The sequence below is a fragment of the Anser anser genome (genome assembly GCF_964211835.1).
Source record: "Anser anser genome assembly, chromosome: 8".
In the NCBI taxonomy this organism is placed as follows: Eukaryota; Metazoa; Chordata; class Aves; order Anseriformes; family Anatidae; genus Anser; species Anser anser.
In genome coordinates this window covers 24,518,501-24,542,241 of record NC_139728.1, presented here as the reverse complement: position 1 = coordinate 24,542,241, position 23,741 = coordinate 24,518,501, and the positions used below count along the sequence as shown (strand labels likewise).

Genomic DNA, 23,741 nt, shown 5'->3' with positions numbered 1-23,741 from the left:
GAGGAGATTCCCTGTGTCACTGTCCCTGCAGGCAGAACCCCCCTGCTGTGGCTGCAGCACGATGGGCAGGGCAGATCAGCCTGTGCTCCTCCATCGTCTATGGTAAATTTATGCCTGGAGTGATTTACTTAATCCATATGTGATGCCATGAAAGCAGATGTGAGGAGAAGCTGCATGCCCTGCTAAGTCTCATAGACTCCTGCTTTTCTCCCCTGCCCTGTGAGGTTATGTTGAGAATTTAATCACACCAATTAGATTTGTTTGGAGCCCCTTTTTCTTAGGACTTGCTTTTTCATCCTCTTCTCTGACCCATCCCTCAAGCTGTCATCAACCCCGATGGGGTGGGTGGTGGTGGTTCTGTTTTTTTGTGTGTGTGTTTATTTTAAATGACCACAAACTCCCAGTCAGAGGAGGAGGCTGTGGGGCATTCTGCACCAGAGAGTTTTCTGTGCTGTGAAATATTTTTTATTAAAACTGTTCTTCACAAATCAAAGCAAAGTTGCCATCTGATTAAAACATGATAGGTTTATTTTCTTTCCAGGATGAATGAATGTAATGACATAAGCATAAAGATTTGTCTTTTTCCTCCTCAGGAATTTCCTCATTTAATTTCACCACTGCAGCAGCAGCAAAGGAGGATAACAGCACTATTGCCTCTAAACATCTGGACTTTAGAAAGTTAACAAAGTGATTTTTGGTATACTGAATGGTAAACAAATGCAGGGGAATTTGCACAGTTATAAAACAGAGATTTATTCAAGTTTCAGTCTGAATGGCTACAGTGGCTACAGTTTTCTGATTTCTATAAACTAGCAGAATTTTATCCAAAGCCTTAAGAGTGTCTTGGACTCATTTGATTCTCTTTAATGAAATATTCAAAATGAGATCATCCCACCTGAACAGCTGGCCAGGCTCCATATTGCTACTTTAGCAATAAGTATCTGAGTTATCTATTAAAATGCTGGGGTAAATCTCCAATAACTACTTCATCTTAGGAAAAGATGATACATTTTAAACAGAAGTCATTGGACTTTTTTTTTTTTTTTAATTGGGGGCGGGGGAAACGTGTGCTTCCCACAGAGTTCAGTCTACTTGAAGGGCTCGTGGCTGTGCTTTGAAATCGGCTGGGTGTTTGACAAATGTCTCCCTGCAGTCCTGGCTGTTCCCAGGCTCTCTCCTGCTTCCAGCCGGCACCTCGGGGGACGTGCCGCGTGGGGAGTAGGTGAACAGTCCTCGGGAGCTGCCTGCGTTACGTGATGTTCCCCAGCTGTCATGTGCTCCTGTGTGGCATTTTGTTAGGCTTGCAGACAAACACAGTTTGCCTTGATTGACATGTTGACATGAAAGTTTCCTTTCTCTACTGTAGCTCACTACCAAACTAGGAAGTCAAAGCATTGTCTGTAATGGCCTGGGTCAGGTCTTTGCTCTGAGCCGATGTACCAGTAGCCATGGTGCAGAGCACTGCATCGCGGGATCTGGAAGCACTCAGAGGATTGTTTTCCGAAAGTTTAAAGTCTGTATCTTTCCTTTTCTTTTTTCCAAATCTCTTTGCAGCCTGGCACGGCACACACGTACTTAATAATCTCAGCTTGTCTCTGTGTAAATAATTAATCAGAAAGGGAAAATAATATAAATCCTAGCTATCATATTGCTATTAAAATTGCAGAAGCATTAGTGCATCCAATAAGTATTGTTTCTGTAATTAGATAACCTTTCTGGGCTGTATCAGCACTTAGAATAGGGAACATATGACCATCTGCTCGGAGGCACCCATGGCAGGAAGGAGGAAGCTTTGTTCCATCAGGAGACTAGATTTCCATGCAGAGGGAAGGAGTTAGTCTAGCTCAGGAGCAGAGAGAATTTATGCCTCTTAGTCCTTGGCTGAGAGAAATCGTTTCTCTGAGAGCTGCCCTGGGGTGAGGCAGGGGAGCTATGCTAATACAAGGTCAGGACCAAGTCACCTCCATGCTTCGCCTCTCCTCTGCTGTGCTGCTGAGGGCTGGGGGCAGAGACCCAGAGCAGGACAGGCACCTGCAGCCCCGGGCCCCCCGCCGTGGGTTCGCGCTGCTGCCCGGCTGCTTGCGGCTCAGAGGAGCTGTCCCCTGGGCTTGTTTTTAACCTGGGATAATCATCCCCGCAGAGCTATGAGATGAAGCGGTGGGGTTGGGGAGTTGAGCTGAGTAACTGGGGACCTGCCAAGCCTTTTCCTCAGATTTCTACTTCTTCCCCTTGATTGCAGAGCTTCTGCTCTCCAGGGAAATAAGCACGTGCCGGTGTGACCGGCAGAGTATCGCCTGTGAATTTCTGTTGGGCAAAGATGGGCAAATATTCACTATTTTCCAAGCTGTGTAACCGGTATCGCTTCTCTCTGCTGTTGCTTCATGCCTATTAGCATCTTAACATTGGAAAGGCATAAATGTATAACAGTGATTTACTTTTTGCATAAATGATGCATCCTTTTCGCTGAAGTGCTGATAAAATCCCATCAAGACAGTGCTGAATTTCTGTAAGAATGGCATTCTCAGTAATACCAGATAATTCAGTTTTTCACTCACAGTTTGAAGTCTTAGTACTCATGGCACACAACCAGGCTTTTGTATAGGGCGCAGTACTATAAGATAATTATGCAGAGAATTCATCCCATTGAAGGAGATGTGTGAGAGCTTTTTGCAACGTGTTTGTTAGGCAACTCGGGCTCTCCCCACAGGGACGTAAGTGGGCTGTACCTGGCTTCCTCCTGTGGAGAGACCTGGGTTTAATTCTGTTTTACTGTAGATTACATATGGAAAGGAATCTGGCTCTGTCACCACTCTCATTACTGCATATTTTTTCCATATGGTAAAACTAACATATGGTTAGTGGAAATTAGGGTACTTCTATTGCACAGGTCCAGGACTGAATTAGAATGGATGGTGTTGCCCAGGACGGAGACATATGGACAGATGCTTTAGGAGCATCTTATTTAGCATTCGTCAGATTTATACATGGGAATAGTCAATTCTACTAACTCGTAGTCTCAAAAGCGTGAAGCTTCTCCACAGATTAATTTTAACTGGATTTTTCAGGGGATCTTTAACAGATTAGGTATCAATCCCATTACCTTTTAATGGGAACTGGACACTTCTATTTATTAGGTTCTTTTGAAAATCTATCACCGAAAGATCAATCGGTGGAATAATTGAAATTGGACCGTATCTTAGTTGCAAACAATTGGCTGAGGCGTGGGGCTACTTTCAAGTATCTCAATCACTCTTGAATGATCTGAAAAAAAGCTTGTGTGGGTGCTGGCCTGGTGAGTGAGCTTCACAACCTCTGCTCTCATTCAGATATAACTGAATATCCCCCCTGAAACAAAACCCCAACAGAACAGTTTTTTTTGTTTTTTTTTTTTGTTGTTTTTTTTTTTTCACTTTCTCTTTCCTTGGCAACAATGATTGTGGAATTCTGGTTTTGATAGAAAATTTCAAACCAGCCAACCTGCCCCATCACTGATGGGCAGGATAGTCCATGCCTCCTCTCTTCCTCCAGAAGTTTGTGAAAGTCTGGGGACTGTAGATCTGTAAATCCAGCTCTTTTGAAGGTTTTTGAGTTCTCTGGGTCTTGGTTTTTTTCTCCCTCTGACCTTTCCATAGCAAACATCCACGTGTGTATGCATATTTGCTGCTACAAATGAAGACAGAAGAAAAGCTCTTCCTTTCTTGTCTGCAAATGAGCAAAGGGAAAAAGAAAAACAAATCTGTAGTGACACTTCCAGTGTGGCTTTATCTTTCTTTGAAGCACTTGATGGATGAAGCTGGTCAATCATCCAGAAGCTAGTTAAAGTTGTTACACGGGATGAGGACTCCAAATCAAAAATAAATTATCCTGCAGCTGCTTCTGAGTTCTCCAGCATGTCCTATCACGAGGGCGCTCCTTGTGCAAAAGTTTCAACGGGTAACGTGCTGTTTAAATAGCTGCTGATTAGCACACTGCATGGGGAGCTCAGTGTTTCTGACAGGCAGGTTAATGGTGGGCTATGGTGGGTCTGCTTTTCCACAGGGGCAGCACTGAGGGTCTGCCCACTGGTGCGCACTTGGGTCTTTTTTCACTCATAAAACGTCAACTCTGTCACGTTAGCCACAGCTACAAGCGCATTGTAAAGGGACATGTGCTGGATGTGAACCACTGAAATAATTTAGTCCTGTGTTCACATGAGCTGAAGAACTGATTTTCAGCATGGAAATCCATACGTGTGTGGTTTTTGATCCACTGTTAGTAAATGTTTCCTGTGTAGTGATGTGTAAAACAAAATTAATGCTAATATTCATTGGAAGTGATAACGATTGAACTGCTCCTGTTTCAAGAAGAAGTGAAATATGGTGTGTAATTTGTTGAAGTTCAAATAGAGTAGCATGTATTAATTTTAATTTGCTACCAATTTTTTAATTGTACTGCACCTTTCCAAATTGCTGCTTTCAATGAGTCTTGATTCCAAACCTAAAATTTTTTGTTTGATTACGTCTTGATCTTGTGTCTACTGCTGTATACTGTCTGAGGTCCTGGTTCTACACTTTTCTGTACTTTTCCCACTCCAAATCCAAGACTGAATGACCTTTAGATGACTTTAAGAAGATAATTCTAAAATATTCTTTAAAAATAAATTTATAGTTGATGTATCGTATGAGCAAAAGGAACCCTAAGCAAAACTCTGCAGGAAACAAGGTGTTAGTTTGCTACACCTGGGAACCCTTAGCAGCATGTGTTGCTGATTTGGGTTTTGTGCCACCAGCTCAACCAAGGGCTTAAAAGGACAGAGGACAGCTAAAGGGTGTATCCCTGAAGTGGGGACAGAAGCAAGAGAGCAAGATGTTAGCTGCTGTGTGGGTGATGCATTTGCAGGTGAGCTACAGTGTGACTTGGTTGGTTATCCTGACTATTAAGATGTGCAGTTTAAGAGGATAGTTTTACCATTTATTGGGTAATTTTACTATTTATTGGCTTGGGCCCTGGGGTTTCTGCAAGAGCTTCTGGTTGCAGGATTGGTGCTGACTGTGCAGGTATGTGTGAGTGTGGCTTGTTCAATAGTGATGTATGGAAAGGCAGTGCTGGGGTCTTGCTAAGTAATGTTCTCATTGAATTTTTAAAGTAATCTTTCCAATTTCCACAATTATAAGAGTCATCCTCCAGCATGTGTGGAGAAAGAAGGCCTTAGCTGTGAACATCCTGATTTTTCTCTGCAAAAATATTCTGTTACCTTATATAGCTAAGGACACCTAAGGGAGGTTTTTCAAGAGGGTGTAAAGTTGGTTGGATTGGAGTTAAAAGGAGCATATAAGAATAAAGGGAATCATTTGGGAAAGCCTTACTGTACTGGGGAGCAGTAAAGGAGCAGAGGCACTACAGAATACCTGGTGCCCAAGGCAGTGCTTGAGCAATCCTGTCTTGAAATCCTGGGAGGCTTCTGAAAGTATGTATAAATATTCCTGATTTAATTATGTAAGTAGTGGTTTGACCCTGGGATGAGCAGCTGCCTCTGGAGGTGGAGCAAAGATGAGGCAGTCCATAGGGCCTGGCTCTGGATGCATCCCTGGGGCATTTGCCAGGTCTCCATCCCCTCTCTGAGGGTGGGCTCGAGTCCAGGTGTATGGATGCGCACTGGTGTTACTGCCACAGGCAAAACTTTCTTGGGGCATCGAGTCTGGAAGTTGCTGCATCCACGAATGGAGGCTTCATGTGTAGCACCAATGTTTTCTGCCTGTTACCCGTGCTGTGTGGTCACGTGGGCTGGGATCAGCAATGTCCTTGCACTCAGTGCTGGAGCTCATGTGTGTAACCTGGTGGACTGCAGGGCAGTGAAACCAGACTGAGCAACATGGTTTGTTGCAGGGGGAGCACCTGATGCCACAGCTGGTGTGCAAATGGGAGGTGGGGTCTTGCTGGTGAGCAAATCTGCATTTCCCTAACTCCAGCTCCCTGATAAGGCCATTAGCCTTGCACCTCCTCCTCCTCACCCCTCCCTTCTTCCATTGTACAGTGCAGACAGTCCTTCATTGTGGTACTGAGAATTATTTTCTTGTTTTAAATCTCAGTTTGAAAATGTCAAAGTTCAGATTCAGAAGAGAGAGAAGTCTGGGTGCTAAAAGCAAGAATGTTCTTTTTAATTAGAGTTATGCCCTCGAGCAGTGAGAAACCATTATGTTTTTATTCTTCCTCTGTACTTGTTCCAAAACCTTTTACATGATCAGACTAAAAGGTAAGTGCAAATGAGTAAGCAGCTAAAGGAGTAAAGCAGATACGTTTTAAAAAAAAAAAAAAAGAGGAAAAAAAACCCTGGGGGAATGGCAAATCTTGCTATTTTATATTTATGAAATAACTGACATTTAAACTGTGCTGCTGTTTCTAGAGACAAGATATTTGAAAAGACCACTTTCCTACCTGAACACTGTGCTTTGGGTTGTGTGTGTGAAGCTAAGCACTGTTTGTATGACGTCTTCTAGTATTTTCAGTAACATGATATGATGGGTGATGTGATGCTCAGCCAGGGAGGCTGGAAGAGGTGCAGCTCTCTGCTACCATGCCCCGTACAGCCATGCATGCACCAGTGGGTGTGATGCCCCTGTGGGTGTCCAGGGCATCTCCCCCTTGGGTCACAGCCAGACTTTGGGGTCCCATGAACACAGAGGGGCTCTCGGGAACCAACTGAAGCCATGGGAAACACAACCAGAGTAAAACCCTGAGTGTTTCCAGCTGAGTTAAACCTGATGCCCAGGTTGCTTTCCCTAGGGTAATAAACATATTTGGATTAACAGATGTTGCCACAGGTCTGTCAAGCTTTTGGTGCTGGAGGTACGTGGGACTGACTCAGACACATCAGGTCTAGGTCATGCAGGGAGCTTCCCAGCTCTAGCCGGGGGTGGAAGCACCAGGCACTTACATGAGCTTCTGCACCAAAGCCCTGCTTATGTCACAGCTGCATGGCTCAAATTGTCTGCTCTCTGCCTGAGCACTGTGTGCCCTGCTCAGGGGATGCTCTGGTATGAGAAGAGGTACCTGGCTTTCCTCATATTCATCAAATCCATTCACACAACCTCTGCATAAGCTCTTTGCCCCCAGATGTGCCTGTATGTGCGCATAAGATAGAGCACTCCAGCAAGCTCACTTTGCAGATCCATTCCTGCATAAATTATATTTACGTATTACATGAAAGAACACATCAGCCAATGTGCAAAACTCAGGCAGGAAACTTTGAGATAATGGAGGGTGGAGGAAAATCTCACTTTTTCTGGCTTATGTTTTCCCTGATAAATATTCTTGCTGTGAGTGTTACAAAGGAGGATGTTATTTGATGCAAGATACAAAAATAGGAAGGTGCTATCACGGAGAGGAAGGCACTTCATTTACCCTGTTCTGTCTTTGTCACACATTGTTCTTTGTCTGGGGCAGTGAGGGAAAAGGCCTTATTTTCAGAGGCATCTGAGGCTTTATTTTAAAGCATCTGTTTTAACCTGGGCCAGTACATGGCTCCAGGTTAGGCTGCCTTGGGAGGCTCAGAGCCCTCAGGCTGGCAGCGGTGTGCTCCCTGCTAAACTGCTTTGCAAATCTGAAACAGAGGAGGTGAAGGCTGCAGTTGTGCTTTTATGCTTTTTTTTTTTTTAGTGTATTGGGTGTTGAGAATTCAAATCCAGGGCTAGGAACCCATGAATGTGATTCAGATGCATGGCAGTCAGTTGACCCAAGAGCCCAGCCGTGCCCACGCGGGCAGCCTGGAGACTGCAATGCTGGAGGAGCTGTGTGGGTGGCTCCCCTTGCGTTGGAGACCTGACCTTGGCTGGTGCCTCTGCATCATGCTGCACACAATAGTATTGCCCAAACTGGCGGGATTCTTGTTGTAATACCTATCTGTAGAGGCAAATTGACTGGCGGCCACCAGCATATTCCAGCTTTGAAGCAATGCTGCTAAGCTAAATTATCTTATTGGTGATGTCCAACAAAGATGCAATGTTGTTGTAGCTGTGCTTTGGACCTGAGCTTTGAAGAACAGATGCATCGTGTATCAAGAAACTTGCACGTGCCTGAGACTAAACTTGTGTGAGTACTCGGGAGGATGAAAGGGACCATGAGGAGGGTGATTTAATGGAGGACTGGTAAAGTCTGACTAAAGAAAACTGACTTCTGTGTTTTGTTTTCTCTTGCTTTTGCTGGTTCATTAAGAACAGTTTTATTTACTTTAAAGGTTTTGTATTTATTCCCACCACAAGGGACAGAGTGAGGGAGGGCAGAGAAATAGAAAAACATTTTGATAGCAGTTGCTGTCTGTCTAGATGCCAGCTTTCTTCAGGGAAAATCTTAACTGGCATGCTGGCTTGTTGAGTCCTGAATAATAAATAATAAGGTGCAAGGTGGACAGATGGGTGATGGATGAGTTTTGCAAGGCTTAAAGGGAGGAGAATTTCCCTTTCTTTTACTGACTTTTTTTCTTAAAGCCCAAGCCCTATTGAAACAAAAGAGAACCAGATTCTCAGCTGGAAAACCCACATCCTCCTGTTTAAGTGGCATTTGTTTTCTTCCTCCTAGTTGAAATGAAAGTTTGGCTTATTTACAGTAATTGCATCTCCAGGCACAGCAGTGCCAGGGATGCCTGAGCTGCCCCGGTGGGCTGGGCTCGTGTCATCCCCCAGGCACTGCAACATGAAGCAGAGGGTGTTCGCACAACGTGCTCTCTCTTAGTGACGCTATCTTCATTTTTTTCCTGTTCTCTGTAATAATGAACCATTTGAGTCTGGAAATATGTCTCGGGCTGTGTATGGCAGTGCGATAACAAGTGGAAATGTGCATCTGCGTTTATTTTGACAGGGACCATCTCTTGTGAAGGTGTTTATTGTTGGCTTCTGTTTCCCTGTGTGTTGGCAGTCACCTCCGTTTTCTGCCGTGTAGCGGAGATGTCAGGATTTCATGGCCCGGACTTTTGGATTCCCCACTTGTAAAGTGATGGGGGATTATTCCTGGCAAATCATCCTCGGGAGGACTGGGTCTTCTCTGTGACATTGAAACTGCTGAAGAGACACCGTGTGGCACTTGTGCAGGACTGAGTGCATGTCTGAACACTCCTCCACCAGCTGAGTTTCCAGCTGCTCCCTGCCAGGAGGTGGGGAAGCTGTGGTGTGGGGAGCAGCAGAGCTGGGATGCTGCAGGACGAAGCTCCTCTGCCCCTGTTGTTCTGCGGGGAGCTGCTAGAGCTGGATCCTGGCTTTCTTCCACCGGGCAGTGGTGCTGAGTGCTCACTGCTTCCCCAGGGGATTACGGGAGTCAAAGATGGGTTAAATGAAGGAAATCTGGTGGCCTAAATAGCAGCTCAAGCTGCACGATCAAAGTGTCTCTAGTGCTGCTGCCAACTTGTCCTTCCTGCTCTCTCCAGAGCTGAGTCAATCCCTGTCCCCTGGCAGGGACTTCAGCTCTGCCCAGAAGATGCAGCTGGCTGCCTCCTTAACGCGTGTCCCCAGGACTCAGCCCTGGCCTTCAGCCTGAGCCACAGCCCAGGGCTCAGCTGCTTTCTTCTGGGCTCTTGCTCTGTGCATTTGCTGGTCCTGCTGCATTTGGTAAGCACCTGGGAGCTGGGGGTGAAGATGTCTTGTGGAGGAATTTTCCCTTGCCAAGGAGTTGGTGTAGTCCCCTACCTCCAGACTTGACGTGCTCCACTGAAGCATACCCGGTTGTAACAGGGGAGCTCGACGAAGCTTTTAATGGGCACAAGTTGATCTGGCGGTGAGACCAGGCTTGTCCCCTCCCTGTGCAAGTGACCCTGGCCAAATTCCATCCTGGGGGCTGTGGGATTATGAGCATGTGGACTCTGGGTGAGTTTTGTGAAATGCCGTGTCTGATGCAAACTGCATAAGGGAACTTCTAATCTTTCAATTAAAAAGCCAGCTGTAGAGGAGGCTGTCTCAGCTGCTCTGTCTTGATAAGAAGGAAAAGCTTTACAGTGTGCTGTCAAGTCATCCCTCCTTCACGTGTGTGCAGGTCTGCTTTGCCAAAAGCAGCCAGAAATGCAGAAAGAAAACCTCACATCAGTTTCATCTCTTTATTGAAATCTATCTTGTCTGACAGCAAGCCTTTTGAAGATAGGTGCTTCCCACCTGTAGAACTCACCTAGGACTTGCAGCATCCCACTGCTGTTGCCTGAGGTCTTTCCTGTGCTCCCTCACTGAGGCTTGCAGCCTGAAATTCCCTCCCTGCCTATTCAAATATGAAAAACAAAATAAACAGCAGGCCTTAGCACAGGCCTGGCAGTTAATCCCAGGCACACCAGTGTTTAGGCATTAAAAGCATCGTCATCCACTATTTACCCGCTGTTGGGAGAACATGATGTTTAAGTTGATGGCAACAGAAGAATTCCTACATGTGTTTCTCCACTTGTAAACATTTAGGATGAAGGGAAGCAACTGCCTTAGGTTAAAATAATAAAGCCTTGCCTTGGACTCCTGGGTTACTGATCAGGAATTTCTATTACTTGAGCAATGTTTCTAATCAGCTGAAATAGCAAGTGCTATGTTAGAGGATTATTCTAGGAAATGAGTATTAAGTTTGATTATAACATTGATTTCGCACTTATTAAATCCTAGCCGAAGAAGGTGTCTAAGAATATTATTTCTATCCCAAAGTGTTTTGTTACAGGCGGCATTTGTGCTTGCTAAGCCTTCTCTTAAGCTGGTGGTTATCCTTTAAGAACAGTGTTCATTGACTGAAGCGAGTGTGCTGGAATGCTTTGCTGAAAAGAGGGAAGCATGGATATTTAAAACACTTTCCCTTGCTTGCTGAGGTGCCTGTGTGCTGGTGCGTATGTATGTACATGCCTTTAACTGGGCCAGGATGTACCTAGTGGCACGGGTCACAGTTATTCCAGTGGTTTGGGGCTTTGGAAGACTTCAGTGATTGCTTGCTAGGGGAGGTTTAGTACAGTTGGTTTAGGACCTGACTCCAAGGTCTTAGCATGTCTTCCTCCCAACACTAGAGTCTCCTGATGAGCCTCGAGCCTGGGGCTTGAGCTAGCAGTGGAGATGGGGGGGAATATCTGGTGCAGCAAGAAGTGAGTAGCACAGTTATAAATAAGCATCTAGACACTTTCTTGTTTGTAGAAATTGAGGATGGTTACTGTTGAGGTTACTTAATTTAGCAGTGAGAAGTGATTGTTGTATCTTCTCCAGTACCCCCACTGAATGTTACTTGATGGCTCCTAATTCCTCACACCACTAGATGAACCATAACTTTTGGTTAACTGAAGGTGTTTCTGCTGGGAAAATGCCCAATTCTGCCTAAACCTGCTAATTGGTTCTTATTCTTTAAAGGGCAGTATCAATGTGAATGCTCTGCACAGGTGGTGGATGGGCATGCATGGTTACAAACCCATTTGAAGGCTTAGTGGTTGAACATAAACTTATTCTGAAAACCTACAAAATGACCACGATAATGTCACTGATCAGTGTCATGCGGAGTTCAGACTACTGGCGATGCCTGCGGAGAGCTATGGTGTGGGTACCACACACTACTCGAACCTCAGTAGCAGCCTGGGTGTGTGCTTTTTGCTTGTGGCAAGTAGATGGGGATGCAGTTTGGTACCTACTGATAATGATGGAGAGATGTTGACTGGCCTAGCCATAATGCACATTTGGGGGGAAATTTCTAACCCAATATCTAATGTCTGTAAAATGCTGGATCCTTAGAGGCTAACAAGCTGCTTCCTATGCAGCAAATAAAGGCTATGTGCCAAAAGAAGGGGATACCAGCAATGCAGAATGTGGTGGTCTCCTTCTGAGTCAGCTAATCTATAAACATTAATCTATTATGCCAATTAAGTGCTTAGAGAAGGTGAACCATTATGTAAGTACCAGGTGTTGTGGGAAGCCTGGGTCATTGCAATGCCAAAGGTGCAAGCTGATGGATGGGGAGATTAAACAGAGGTCTCCACTACAACTGCTCATTAATGATTCTGTAGCATTTTTCATGACAGAAACCTTCCCAGGGAATTGAAGGTGAACACCTGATCAAGGTCTGAGCTTATTCTTTCAGCTGCTGGTCAGTAAAAATTGGATGCAATGCTGAAAACCAATGCTACATTTCTCTGCTAATCCATGAGCTATGAAAAACACTAAACCTGAAGGTAACAGATGGTAAAAGAATAATGATGGATCCAGTCAACAATAATTTCCTGTCCTATAATTTCTTCTGGCTGTGGCACTACGCTGCAAGCTGAAAGGCTGAGCTAATTTCCGGACTGTACCACGGTCTTTCTGTATGATGTGAGATCAGATCATACAGGTCCATGCTCTTCATTTTGGATGCATGGCTTCACTCCCTGGAGATAATTTGAGCTGATTGTTCTTCCAGTGCTGGCTGGGGCTGGATGCAGGTCCTTGGGCTCAGCACAGGGCTTGTAGCTCCGGTTGCCGGCAGCTGGCTCAGCGCTGCTGAGCAATGCCCAAGTGCTCTGGAGGTTGGATCCTGGGTGATTTGGCCAGTGACTGAGCAAATATCCTGAGCCAAATCCCCCTCTCCTAAGGCCTGGGGTAGTCCTCAGCCAGGCGGGCAGACTTCCAGGGGTGAGCCACTGGTGTGAGTGGAAGTGGAGGCATCCGGAGTTAATGCCTGTTGTCAGCTGGAAAGGGGATGGAAACGTGCCTCCTTTACAGCAGCGCGATGCGGCCAAGTTAGTTAACATTTATTAGGTAATGATGAGCTGCGCTATTGAAATGCCTGTAAATAAGCAAACCATCTACAGATGGCCACTTAATAGGCTGTGCTACCAGGTTGTAATACCTGACCCCATGCGCAGATGTTGCTTTCCTGGAGCAGCTGTGCTGCGCAGGTCTGCTTTCTGCCAAGGCAATGTTCCCCTCCTGCAGCAAGGAGCAGCTGAATTTCAGCTTCTTGAAGTCTATGTGCATCCTCCTTGCCCACCCCAGCCCTGTTCCCAAGGTATTATCATTTCCACAGTTTGTTGTTTGGAAAAGCAGGCTGTGGTGCCTGTCATCTTTTGTGTGTGCTTTGTCTTTGTGCCAGCTCGCATCCCGAGGAACTGCAAAGTGGCACCCGCACTCTCTGTCTCACAGCAGGCATGTTTTGCATTTACTGACACATGGGGAGTGACTGACTAATACTAACATGAAAACAATTCTGACAGAACAAGGGCTTGATGCAGGGGGAAAAAATATCCAGAAAAACAGAGCGTGTGCAGCATATGCTATTGCTTTCACCAGTTCAATAAATATTTATTGTATTTCTTATAATTGAGTTCCTCCAGTGTAAACCTAAGTGGAAGAGAGTGTAAGGAGAAGTTTAGGCAGATGGCTTTTTTTTTTTATGAAAAGAAAACAAAAATAAAACAGGATCCCCTACCCAAGCACACCAGCAGAGGTTTCTCACGATACAAATGAGAAAATATTTCAAGAGATTTCTCCCAGCAGCATGAGTGTGGATTGTGGGGGAACAACAAAAACAATGAGAAAAGCAGAGTAAACAGCCCCCATAGACCTCTCCCCACTCTTTTGGGACTTGGTGTGGTTTGGGACTTTGGGGCAGGGGGAAAGGAGTAGACCCTAAAAAAAAAAATAATAATCTGTGGTTAGGAAAAGGCAATAACTGAGACCATAGTAACATATGGGCAGAGTCATTAAGGACAAGATAATAGAAAAAATACCTGATATGGTGGGAATAAATCTTAAAAATCTTTAGGTCTCCTGTTGACTGGTTATTCTACTGGATAGCTTTTCCCTGGCCACTTTTTCCTCAATTTCTGAAGCTGACTGCTGGATCTGGTTTTCTTTTTTTCGTCTGCCCTCTCAGTTTGCCTTGGTTGAGCTCTGAAGCCCTGCTCCTTGGATTTAACGAGAGTCTTCAGGCTGTTTGGAATTTGTCATTTTTAATGCTGCTTTTTGGCACAAGCATCCATGTTCTGTGACATTTCCCTTTAATTTAGAGCCACTTTGGAGCATCTGTAAATGGTCATGAGATAGGAATTTTAATTGTTTTAATTATGATCCTATCTTTCCCAACCCCCTCTCTCCAATGGACCTTTTTACACTGCATTGGAGAGAATTTTCTTCCCCCAATACATTTTTCACATACTGACATCTGGAGACATTCATCAAAGAATAACTTCCACTAGAAACCAAAAATCCATTAATGAAGCTGGAACTATTTGCATAGTAGAAATTATACTTAATAACCTTTAAGGGGAAAACTCGCGTGATTGATGTAGAATACAATTATAGTTAATGGTCAGGGTGCAGGGGTGTTAAAGCCTGTTGTTTTTTCAGATCTGCTCTTCAATTTCTGGCATGCTGGGGCTAGTGCTCCTTTGCAGGGCATGGGAGCTGGAGGAAAGGGCTGTTCCCAATAACCCTGCTGAAGGGCATTGCTTGGGGTACACGTTGCACATGAGAGATGCCCTTCAGAGGGGAGGAGATATGCAACATGCAGCAGGGTTGGCTTCTGGTGGCTGAGCTCTTCAACAAGGCCTGTAGAAATGCAATACTATTCTTTAGCTTGTTTTGGCGTGGGGGAAAGCCATTTATATGGACTGCTGTGCTAGGAAAGGGGAAGAAAATGAGATTTGCTTCAGACCTGAATGTCTGACACCAGCTGTGTTGGTCTCCCTCTCTGTGAAGGGCAGAGGGAGGAAACATTGTGTGCAGCGGCTGTGGAAGCAATGGGCTTTATTTGGAAAGTTCAGGTATTTCATGTATGGCTCCGTCCCACAAGGATGGGTTAATGGAGCAGGCAGGAGCACATCCCAGAAGGTCACTGAAGAGAGGAAGCATGTAAAGCTGATGCAGATGCTCATCGTGTGCCCTGCAGGGGGGAGCTGCCTGGGGAAGGGCAGGGCCAGTGCTATTAAAAGAAATGGCTTTGCACCGGGATGGAGGAGATGACTGGGAACAGGACCTGTGTGTCTTCTGCTCCGTGCTCCAGGACGGAGCTTGGCTTGCTGTGCCGACATCCTGGTCCCACTGGGAACTTGCTGAGGTGACCAGGGATCACTTGGTAAGTCTCTGACTCCATGGCGGTTGTGTGCCTGCGCAATCAAGTGAGCAGGCTGCACCCTGGATTCACAGCAGATTTTGAACTTCTGTGCTGAAGTGAGTGATGTTTCTGCAGCTTGGAGCTGCTTATATCCAGTGCAGTTTTAATGTTCGTTCTGGGATGTCAGTACCCAAGGATGGAGAGTGCTGAGATCTTTAGCCAAGATCTATCTCACGACAGTAAAAAGTGTTATCCCAGGACAGTAATTACGTTACTGCAGAGCTGCCCCCTTGCCCCTCTGCCCACCTGGGGACAGTTTCATTCCCAGCACTTGGGTTCTAGCCTTTAGTAAAACAAAAAGAAGAATCAATTATTTTAATTCAGTTTAAGGGCACAGTAGCTTTGGCTGTGTTTGATGCATCACCCAAGGTGAAGGGCCAAGGGAAGCAGGTGGGTATTTCAGTCTGGGTATGTTAGAGGCAAAACAGTGAGGAGAGGCACAGAGGAACCTGAAGTATTTAGGGTGTCTCTTTTTGGTAGAGCTGGCTGCTTGATTTCTTTCTGAAGAAATACCAGTCCTAAATTTCCTTTCCTTTAAACCCACAAAGTGACAAGCAAGCTGTGAGGAGAGCAATGTTATGAGCGAGGGAGGAGAACACGCTCTCCTGGCATGGGTCTGAGCAGGGAGCAGAGGACACCTGTGTCACCACCACCTTCCCTGCCTGGTGTGCAGTGTGGGGCTGCTGGGGAAGGACGAGGGCCCGATACGTTTCTCACCACAGTTGGAGCCTCGTACCAAAGGCAGTGCGTAGGAGGCCGCTGAAGTTCTGTATTCCTCTAAGGATTTCCGGATTATGGGGTTTGTTTTTCTGTTTTTAAAGGGATCAAAGTTTCTAAGCTGATTTTCATTCAGATGTCTAACCGATAGTGGTGACAGCAGAGGAAATCAAAGGAGGGAATTATTGTCTGTGCGTCTCAGTTAGTCATTCTTGTGGCTGCCTTTATCTGCGAGAACATTTCTGTTCCTTAAAGCCACACTTAACATAAACATAAAACCTTTTTGGCAGGTGGGCTCTGTGCTGGTGCTTGGATTGCTGGATTTCTCTGTGACAGATGGAGTCTTTGTCCCTTTCAGATCTGGGGCTTTGCACTCGCTTTCTGTTTTCAACTGCCTTTTTATTTATTACTCATCAAAGGGAAGCCACATAAAGGAAGTAGGGAAAAAAAATATTATTTTTCAAGGAAAGAAGTACTTAAATGAAGACCTTCCATCAATACTTCATAAGTTTGGGGTCATTTCAATATGTTTTTGCAAGATGATTTTCTTTAACCAGAGTATGATTTACTATCACATATCAGCTTGCAGTTTAGAGCTGTGGGATTCTGACTGCCCAAGAATTTGCCCTGAGAAATTGCCACTGGTCATGATAGTGGACCGTGACTTGGCATCCTCATAGGTGGTGACCGTCATGTTTAACTCGAGCTGACTGGCAGTGCCATTCTTTGTCTACCCACAGCAAAATCTGGTAAGACTTACCAGTATAGGCTAGGCAGAACATATGAAGTAAGCTTTTCAAAGAGGAAGGGCTCCTGACTGCACAGCCTGTTTGCCACTGTGTGTGCTCTTTAGTCCTGCCTGTAATTGCACTGTGAATGCTGCACTGGACTTGCCTACCTTGGATTAATGTGCGGCCTAGGGGGAACTCTTGATGTCCAGACTCCCCATTACTCTGGAAATCCAGGCTTGAAGTTTAGGGCATGGCCTGGCCTTCTGCGGAAGGCAGCTGCAAAAAAGCAGGCGATGCCTGCAGCTCTGGCTGACTCGAAAGGTGTGAGAAAGGCCAGGCACAACTCGTCCTCCTGCTGCCCCCCCTCTCTGCAGCAGGCCTCATTTCCTATTCCAGGCACGCCAGCGCCTGGTGCCTCTGATGTGGAGTGGGCGTTCGGGGAGCAGGTCACAGGGCAGTGCTGCCCAGGAGGCAGAGTGTGCCCAGCGCACCCCCTGCTGCATGGGAACAGCCCACCTACCTCACTGTGTTCTTCTTAGACACCCACTCAAAAAATAAACAACAACAACAACAAAAAAAAACAGCCCACAACCTGGCCAGTTCAGCCAGGAGTGCAGATGTCTGTGAAAGCAAATCAGCTCACCTGCTGCAAGCTAAGATGAGAAACAAGATGCCTAAATCAGGACCCCATTCAAAAACAAGGTCTGTGCATGATTATTCTTTGTCTTACCACTCTGAGGATATTTAGAGGACGTTACCAACTTCTCTTTCACTCAGATCCCAGAGCAAATCGTAGATTGTACAGTGTGATAAATCTATTCTGCAAAGGCATGCCTGGACCAGTCTGAGGCATGTTTCATTTGTATTACAGTGCCATTAGGTGACATAAAAAATAATAATTTGTCAAGCTTCCACTTTGCACTGCACTTGAGGTAATCCATGAGCCCACTGCAGGATGCTGCCTTTCACCTTACACAGCTGGGAATGAGCAGCCTACGCAGAGCTCTAGGTACACCCCTCATCAGGGTTAGACCTGTCAGTTGTATACATGCATGCGGAATCTGAATTTGTGATGCTGGAGTACAGCTGTCTATGGGGGCAGTTGATCCAGCCAAAGCTGAAATGCAGCAGTCTCTGGGGTGAAGTGTACAGGTAGGTTTTTGACCAAATTGCTTAGGATTAGTGGCAGATAAGTTTAAGCAGAGATGAGCAAAGGGAAACCAGAATTACTCAGGTAGCAGTTACCCTGTGGAGTTACGTCCTTCCTCTTGCAGAAACCATCCTGGAAATATGTGATAAGGCTTCAGTTCTCTAATCTGATTCTTTCTTCTGTCCCCTTTCACTTTAATCTGATTAACGGTGTGGGCTGTAAAGTGATGCTGATGAGGTGCCTCTGGTTTGGGGAGAAGCTCTTTTTCTCAGAAAACCAGCAGCACCATTGTTTATGGAGCACAAGTTTGAGTTTCATTGACAGTCTCTGGCTGATCCAGCCAGATGGCTTAGCCTGCGAGGTCTGATGGGATCGTGGGCAGAGACAGTGAGAGGAACAAGTGGATTGAGTGCTATGGTTTCCACAAAACAAATCTCACAACCATGGATAATTGAATAGATCTTCTCTGTGCTTATTCTAGTTTTGTGAGCTCCAGAGACGCACTTTAAAGTGCTTCATTTTACCCCCAATTAACTTTAATTCATCTTGTCTTGAGCTCTTGAGAATGGAAACCCTGCCAGACTGGTTGTCTTTAGTCTTTTTTATAAAAAAAAAAAGTCAAAAATGTGAGGTTCACACTGATTGCACCAAATTCTTTAAAATAAGAGCATTCGAGTGAACTATTAAATTTTCACCTCTATGGAAATAAGGCTCTGTGCGAAATGGAGAGCCTGACAAGTGATTATTACTTTCTGTGCAATGTAATGGCCTTGAAGTACCATAGCTTTTTTCCCTATCAGTTTAACTCATTCACTTGGTAGTGTCTAATGAGTAATATTAAATGCTTCTACCAGAAAAATCAACATTTTAGAGGCAAGTTACTGCTATCCCATTTTGCATTAAGACCAGGATGTATTAGGTACAACTGCAGTTCTGGTTTGTCACAGACACATAAAACTTGCTTTGGAAGGAAATAGCAATTTCTGTGGGTACGAACATGGCCTAAGTAATGCCATTTTGTGTAGAGACTCCATTTTGTTTAAATGAGTAGTTCGCATACTGCTTTTTTATTTCCCTGTCTCCCCTTTTTAATATATATAGATGCCGATTTAGTCAGACCTTTGACTACCGCAGTGAGTTACTTTAAGCATGTAAGTGTGAGGAAAAATAAAATAAAGGCATGAATAATACTGAGGAAAACCAGGAAACAATGCACTGCAGATGCAGGGCTTCTCAGGAAAGAAGTTAAACAGAAACCTCTTGGACATTGATTCTTCCAAGACATAGACATTAAAAACTGAGCAGTACTGTAGTTTGGGATTACAAGTACAGTAAAATAAGAAAGCATAAGCAAGGTTGAAACTGGAGAACGATTGAACAATTTACACAAGTCTGATTTGTCTTTGACTGAAATCCTTGACAGCAAACTTGTGAGTGAAAAGTTATTCTTATTCCTTTGTTACTCCATTTAATCTGGCAATAAAGTCTCCCATATAATGAGCACTTATTATTACTGCCTGACCACCTAAAATTGCAGTGCAACAAGAGAAAACTTAATAGCCAATATGTTATCCCCATGGAAGGAAATGATCCATTAGCAAAATGCTATAAACTGGCAGGCAGGAGGGCAGCTAAGCATTTTGACCCTATTAGCCTGGAGATAGGAAACCTGGTAATCCTAAATGTGATTGCCTCAGAGATAAGTTTAATTACTGAAAATGTGAGAACTGCAGAAAGCCTGAAAAAAAAAAATCCCTCTTTGGAAGAAAAAAGAAGCAATATGGTAGTCTAGTAGCTAGAATGGGGACATAAAGCTCCATAATTAGCCCAGTTAATCCTCTGGTGTTACTAACATGTATAATGACTCTCCAAGGTGCTATAGAATGACCTCTTGAATATTTTTCTGCTTCACCTTTGTTTCCTTTTAGTTTTTTCTCTATTATTTGCATTATTCCTAAGCTCTGCGTGCATGGAGGTATGTTGCCTCCTTCCAGTTAGGAGGTCTGGTCATAGTTAATTTGTGATCACAAGAACTCCGTAGGGCCCTTAAATGTGGCTGTCATAAGGAAGTCATGTTATGTGAAGTGGGAAGTCTCTTAGAAACCCAAAAACTAGCCCAGAGGAAGTTTCAATATCAAACATCATGACTACGAATTCAGTCAATCAGCCAAGGGAAGTGCTGATTCAGGTTCTTTGTGGCATGCACGTTTGAAGGGCTGCTCTGTGCCGTTCCTTTGACAGTTAATACTTCTGGGAAGGAAGGTCTAAGAAAACAGCTCCGCTTGCTGCAGCTTGGATCTGGAGGTGATAGTATCATGCAACAGAGGTATGTCATTCAAGTTCTGTGTCCTTAGATCTGTTTCAGTGCTTCAAGGGCAGTGGAGAATAGCTCAACTTGTGTGACTGTACAAGTCAGAAACATCTGTATTACTTTACCTACCAGGATATTTTTTCAACTCATTATTCAACTCTCTTTATTTATCTATTGATAGCAGAAGTAGCATTATTCCAGATTATCATTCACTTAGTTCCTTGCTGATGATGGTAGTTGATCAGTAGCTGTTGGTCATTTTTAATAAGTATTATATGTACACTGCCTGAAGTCATAAGAAATTCTTTTAGCAATAGGTAAGAAATCCAAAGATGGTCATAAAAATTTTAGCCAGGTCAATGTCTGAACAGTGATGCATCTTGTACACTTTTGTGTGACTGTCTGCATTGAGCAAGTTAGTAATTTAGCTGAGGGTTCAGATCTGAAAATCACCACATGTCACCAGCTCTGAACAGATTTCTTCTAAGATATAAGGTGCTTGTGAAGGTACAGAGAAACTAGTGCAGTTCTGCTGCGATATCCTGAACTCAGACGGTCATGTCAAAACCCACAGAAATTCAAGGTTTAGAGGGTATGTGCTAAAATAAATGGTGAGGTGACTTTCTCATACTGTGACTCATGTGGCTGTTTGTGTCTGTATCTATAGAACAGTTGAAGTTAGACATGGCAGAGATTAAGACTTCACTCTGAAGTAAAAAAGCTAACGTGAAGAGAAATCTCGTGCTAGGAGCATGGTTGTGGATAGGGGATAAAGAAATGGTTGATGTCAAGCAGAGCTGAAGGTGATGATTCCTGACTTTTTTTTTCCTGGCCTTGCTCAGGAATAAGATTAAGAAATAAGTCAGTCAGATGTCAGCTGCATCAGATAATATCCTGTCCAATGCCAGTCGTACTGTGGTGTGTTTTGGGAAGGACTCATCTCTTTTCTGGAAGGGTTTGGCTCGCTCAGTATGGGTCTCGTGTTTGTTCAGTAGCATGAAGAGAGATGGTTATTAGATTGGAAACTACCTGTTGTGCAAAATGGTGAGAGCCCTGAGAAGAGATTCTTGTATAGATCATAGTATGTTGGAGTGCTGACCCAGGGAAACAACTCAGCAGAAGCTCCACAGATGTGTCCTCAGAGCCTGGTTAGTTTAATGTTTTAAACTGTTCCAGCAAATCCGCATGAAACAGAACACAGACTTGTTCCCCAAGTTGGAGGAAACTTGGGCAACCCAAGCCAGCAAAAAGCAACGTTCCCTCCCTGGTAGACGAAGGTGGGAGAGAAAATGTTGTGTTCCTGGGAGCTTTATCTGTAGTCCCAGGAGCTGGAAGTAAAACCAACTCCTCTCCTTAGCTGGGAAACCAGCGGGATCTTGCCATTGTTCCTTCAAGCACGATCAGATGGGCAGGACAAGTGAAACTTCAAGGCATGGTTGCACATGTTATCTGACCCAACTGGTTTATAAAACAGTTGCTGATTGAGGAGAAATAACTGTGCTCTTTACCATCTCAATAGCAGAGTATATCAATCATGGGGAGGAAAAAAGCCCAAACCGCTAATTGAAACAGTGGCTGATTAACAGCAGGTGCAGCACCCGCTGTTGTGGCAGGGAAACTAGTTGTTAAGGAATCACTCGGAAAGGACCGGCATTGCTGATGAGCTGAAGGAAGAGCTGTGCCCTTATGTCACCGTGGGAGATGGACGGATGAACTGGGACTGGAGGAGGAGGCAAGTGACCCCTGCTTGGTGGTAACGCAGACAGCTCCTCTGGGGTGCTTGCTTTGTTGCTCCTGGGCTTTGGCATGCCATCACACGGGGCGACTTCAGAACGCCTCCAGTGCGTCGGAGATGTCAAGAAGACCAGATGTGAGAATTTCACGTTAATGCGCTGACACAAAGCCTGGGGTCATTGGTAATATCTTGAAGTAACAAGCGATTGTGTAAATACATGTCCCCCAGCCGTCTGCTTCTGTTAGACAGTGCTGGGTATTTTATCACAAATTAATCATGCATTCTGACAGTAGCTGGAGTGGCATTTTCTGCTAAACTTATCCCTTTAATTAAATGTAGATGCTCCATCTTCAGGCTGACAGTCTCGGGACACCTGTTTAATTTTTTAATTGGGGCCAATGGTTTGCCTGTTCATCTCTTTTGCATCTTCTCATCCCTGCACATGTTCACATAACGCACCGAGTAGAGCTACAGATATTGAACAGGACAGGCTGGGCTGACAGCTAAGGTCACTTCAGCGAAGAACCGGAGCACTCGTGTGCTTGAACTGAGAAGGCTGCTGTATCTGTTAAATGCGGATTGACAGAAGTGTCCAAGGGACAACCTTTCTTTTCTATAGGAAGCATTTAATTACTGCTTTGCATTCAGTGGAAATGCTCGCAAGTTTCTGCACTCACATCTCCCCAAATCATCATGTGTCTGATCAGTTTTCAATCAGGATAGATGGAAAAGAATGAAATGTTTGAGAGATTTTTGTGGGGGGGTGGGATTTGGACTATTAAAATGTCTCTTTGGATCTTCTTAGAATCCCAAAACAACGAGTGAGCTGATCTTTTCTTGTGAGAATCTAGATGCATGTGCCCTTGCTGTGTGTAATTTCCAAAGGCTGCTTTGGAAATATCGTCTTGTTTAGTGATTATGTGCTGAATCATGTTTTATGCTTCATTCCTTTTAAATGGATGATTTTGGTGTTTTTTGTTGGATTCCTAACGCTTTTTTTGAGGTCAAAGATTTTTTTTAAAGTAATACACTGTGCATTTCCAATGGCTTTCCAGTTAATGATCTTCGAAGACCTCACACATTGTAATTAAGCTATACATCACTTGAGGTCTGTTTTCCTGCAAGGCTGCTTTGCTCACCACACAAGATGGCTGCTGATAGCATTTGTCTGTGGAGAGACTGTAGGGTCTTCACAGCCATCCAGCTCTCTGAAGACACAGCTTCTGGTGTAACTATCTGTCCTGGGTGCTTCAGTTCAGTGAGGAAGAAAAACAAAGCTCTTCCTGCTCACTTTGCACCTGTTTCTGCAGAGCATTTTGCAAGGTAACAGCTGTCAGATGGCCTCTTCTGGAAATGAGGCCTGGAATAATATCCCACTTATTCAATTGACTTAGGTCAGGGTACACCAGGGCTGTGACCGTGGTTAATTCACATCGCTGTGCCTTGAGCCCGTTTGCGTTGCTGGTAACTGAGGCTGTGGCAGGAAACTGTCCCCTGAGCAAACTAACTCCACTTTACTCGTGGTTTCTATGATGCAAGAGTTGTTCAGAATCTTTCTTGTTTTGCTCATTTGTGGCAGCCTGCCAGAAGCAACCCCATGCTACATTGCATCATGTCTGGGTCAACTTCCCTTGGGCCAGGGTGCCCTGGATTGCCCCGCAGTGCCTTAATGCGGTGCCACCTTTCTGCTCTGGTGCTTGCACAAAGAGAGAGGTGCTTCTTCTCTTTGTGTTACGCAGTTATGATTCTCTAAAACTGTGGGAGTGTATGTATTTCAGTCTTTTTTTAATGTGGACTTCACTCTCCCGTTGAAGCACTTCATGCTTAACTTACCTGAACTGGACTTGCTAGTACTGCTGATGTCTGCAGGGTTTCACCAAAGACAAAGGCGCAAGGCTGGGCCTGAGATTATGAACGAAAGGTGAATGTCAGGTGCACAGACCATGCCGCAGCTCAGGCTGGAGGGGTGGGAAATCTTCCAGTGACTGTCAGAGGGCTTTCAAAGAGGAGATGGGTCTGCCTGCGGTGAGGAAGTTCCCAGGT

At 44.8% G+C, this 23,741-nt stretch overlaps 1 protein-coding gene and 1 long non-coding RNA gene across 4 annotated transcripts in view; both read left to right on the top strand.

Annotated features, from left to right (window-relative positions):
- Positions 1-23,741, top strand: part of LOC310903394 (BEN domain-containing protein 5) — a 932,737-nt gene that overhangs the window by 641,282 nt on the left and 267,714 nt on the right. The gene's annotated exons all lie outside the window — the stretch shown is intronic.
- The window catches only part of LOC310903396, a 50,210-nt gene continuing 30,310 nt past the window's right edge, over positions 3,842-23,741 (top strand). The window contains exon 1 of the long non-coding RNA XR_014587504.1: positions 3,842-4,878. This is a non-coding gene — a long non-coding RNA (uncharacterized lncRNA). The remainder of the gene's footprint in view (positions 4,879-23,741) is intronic.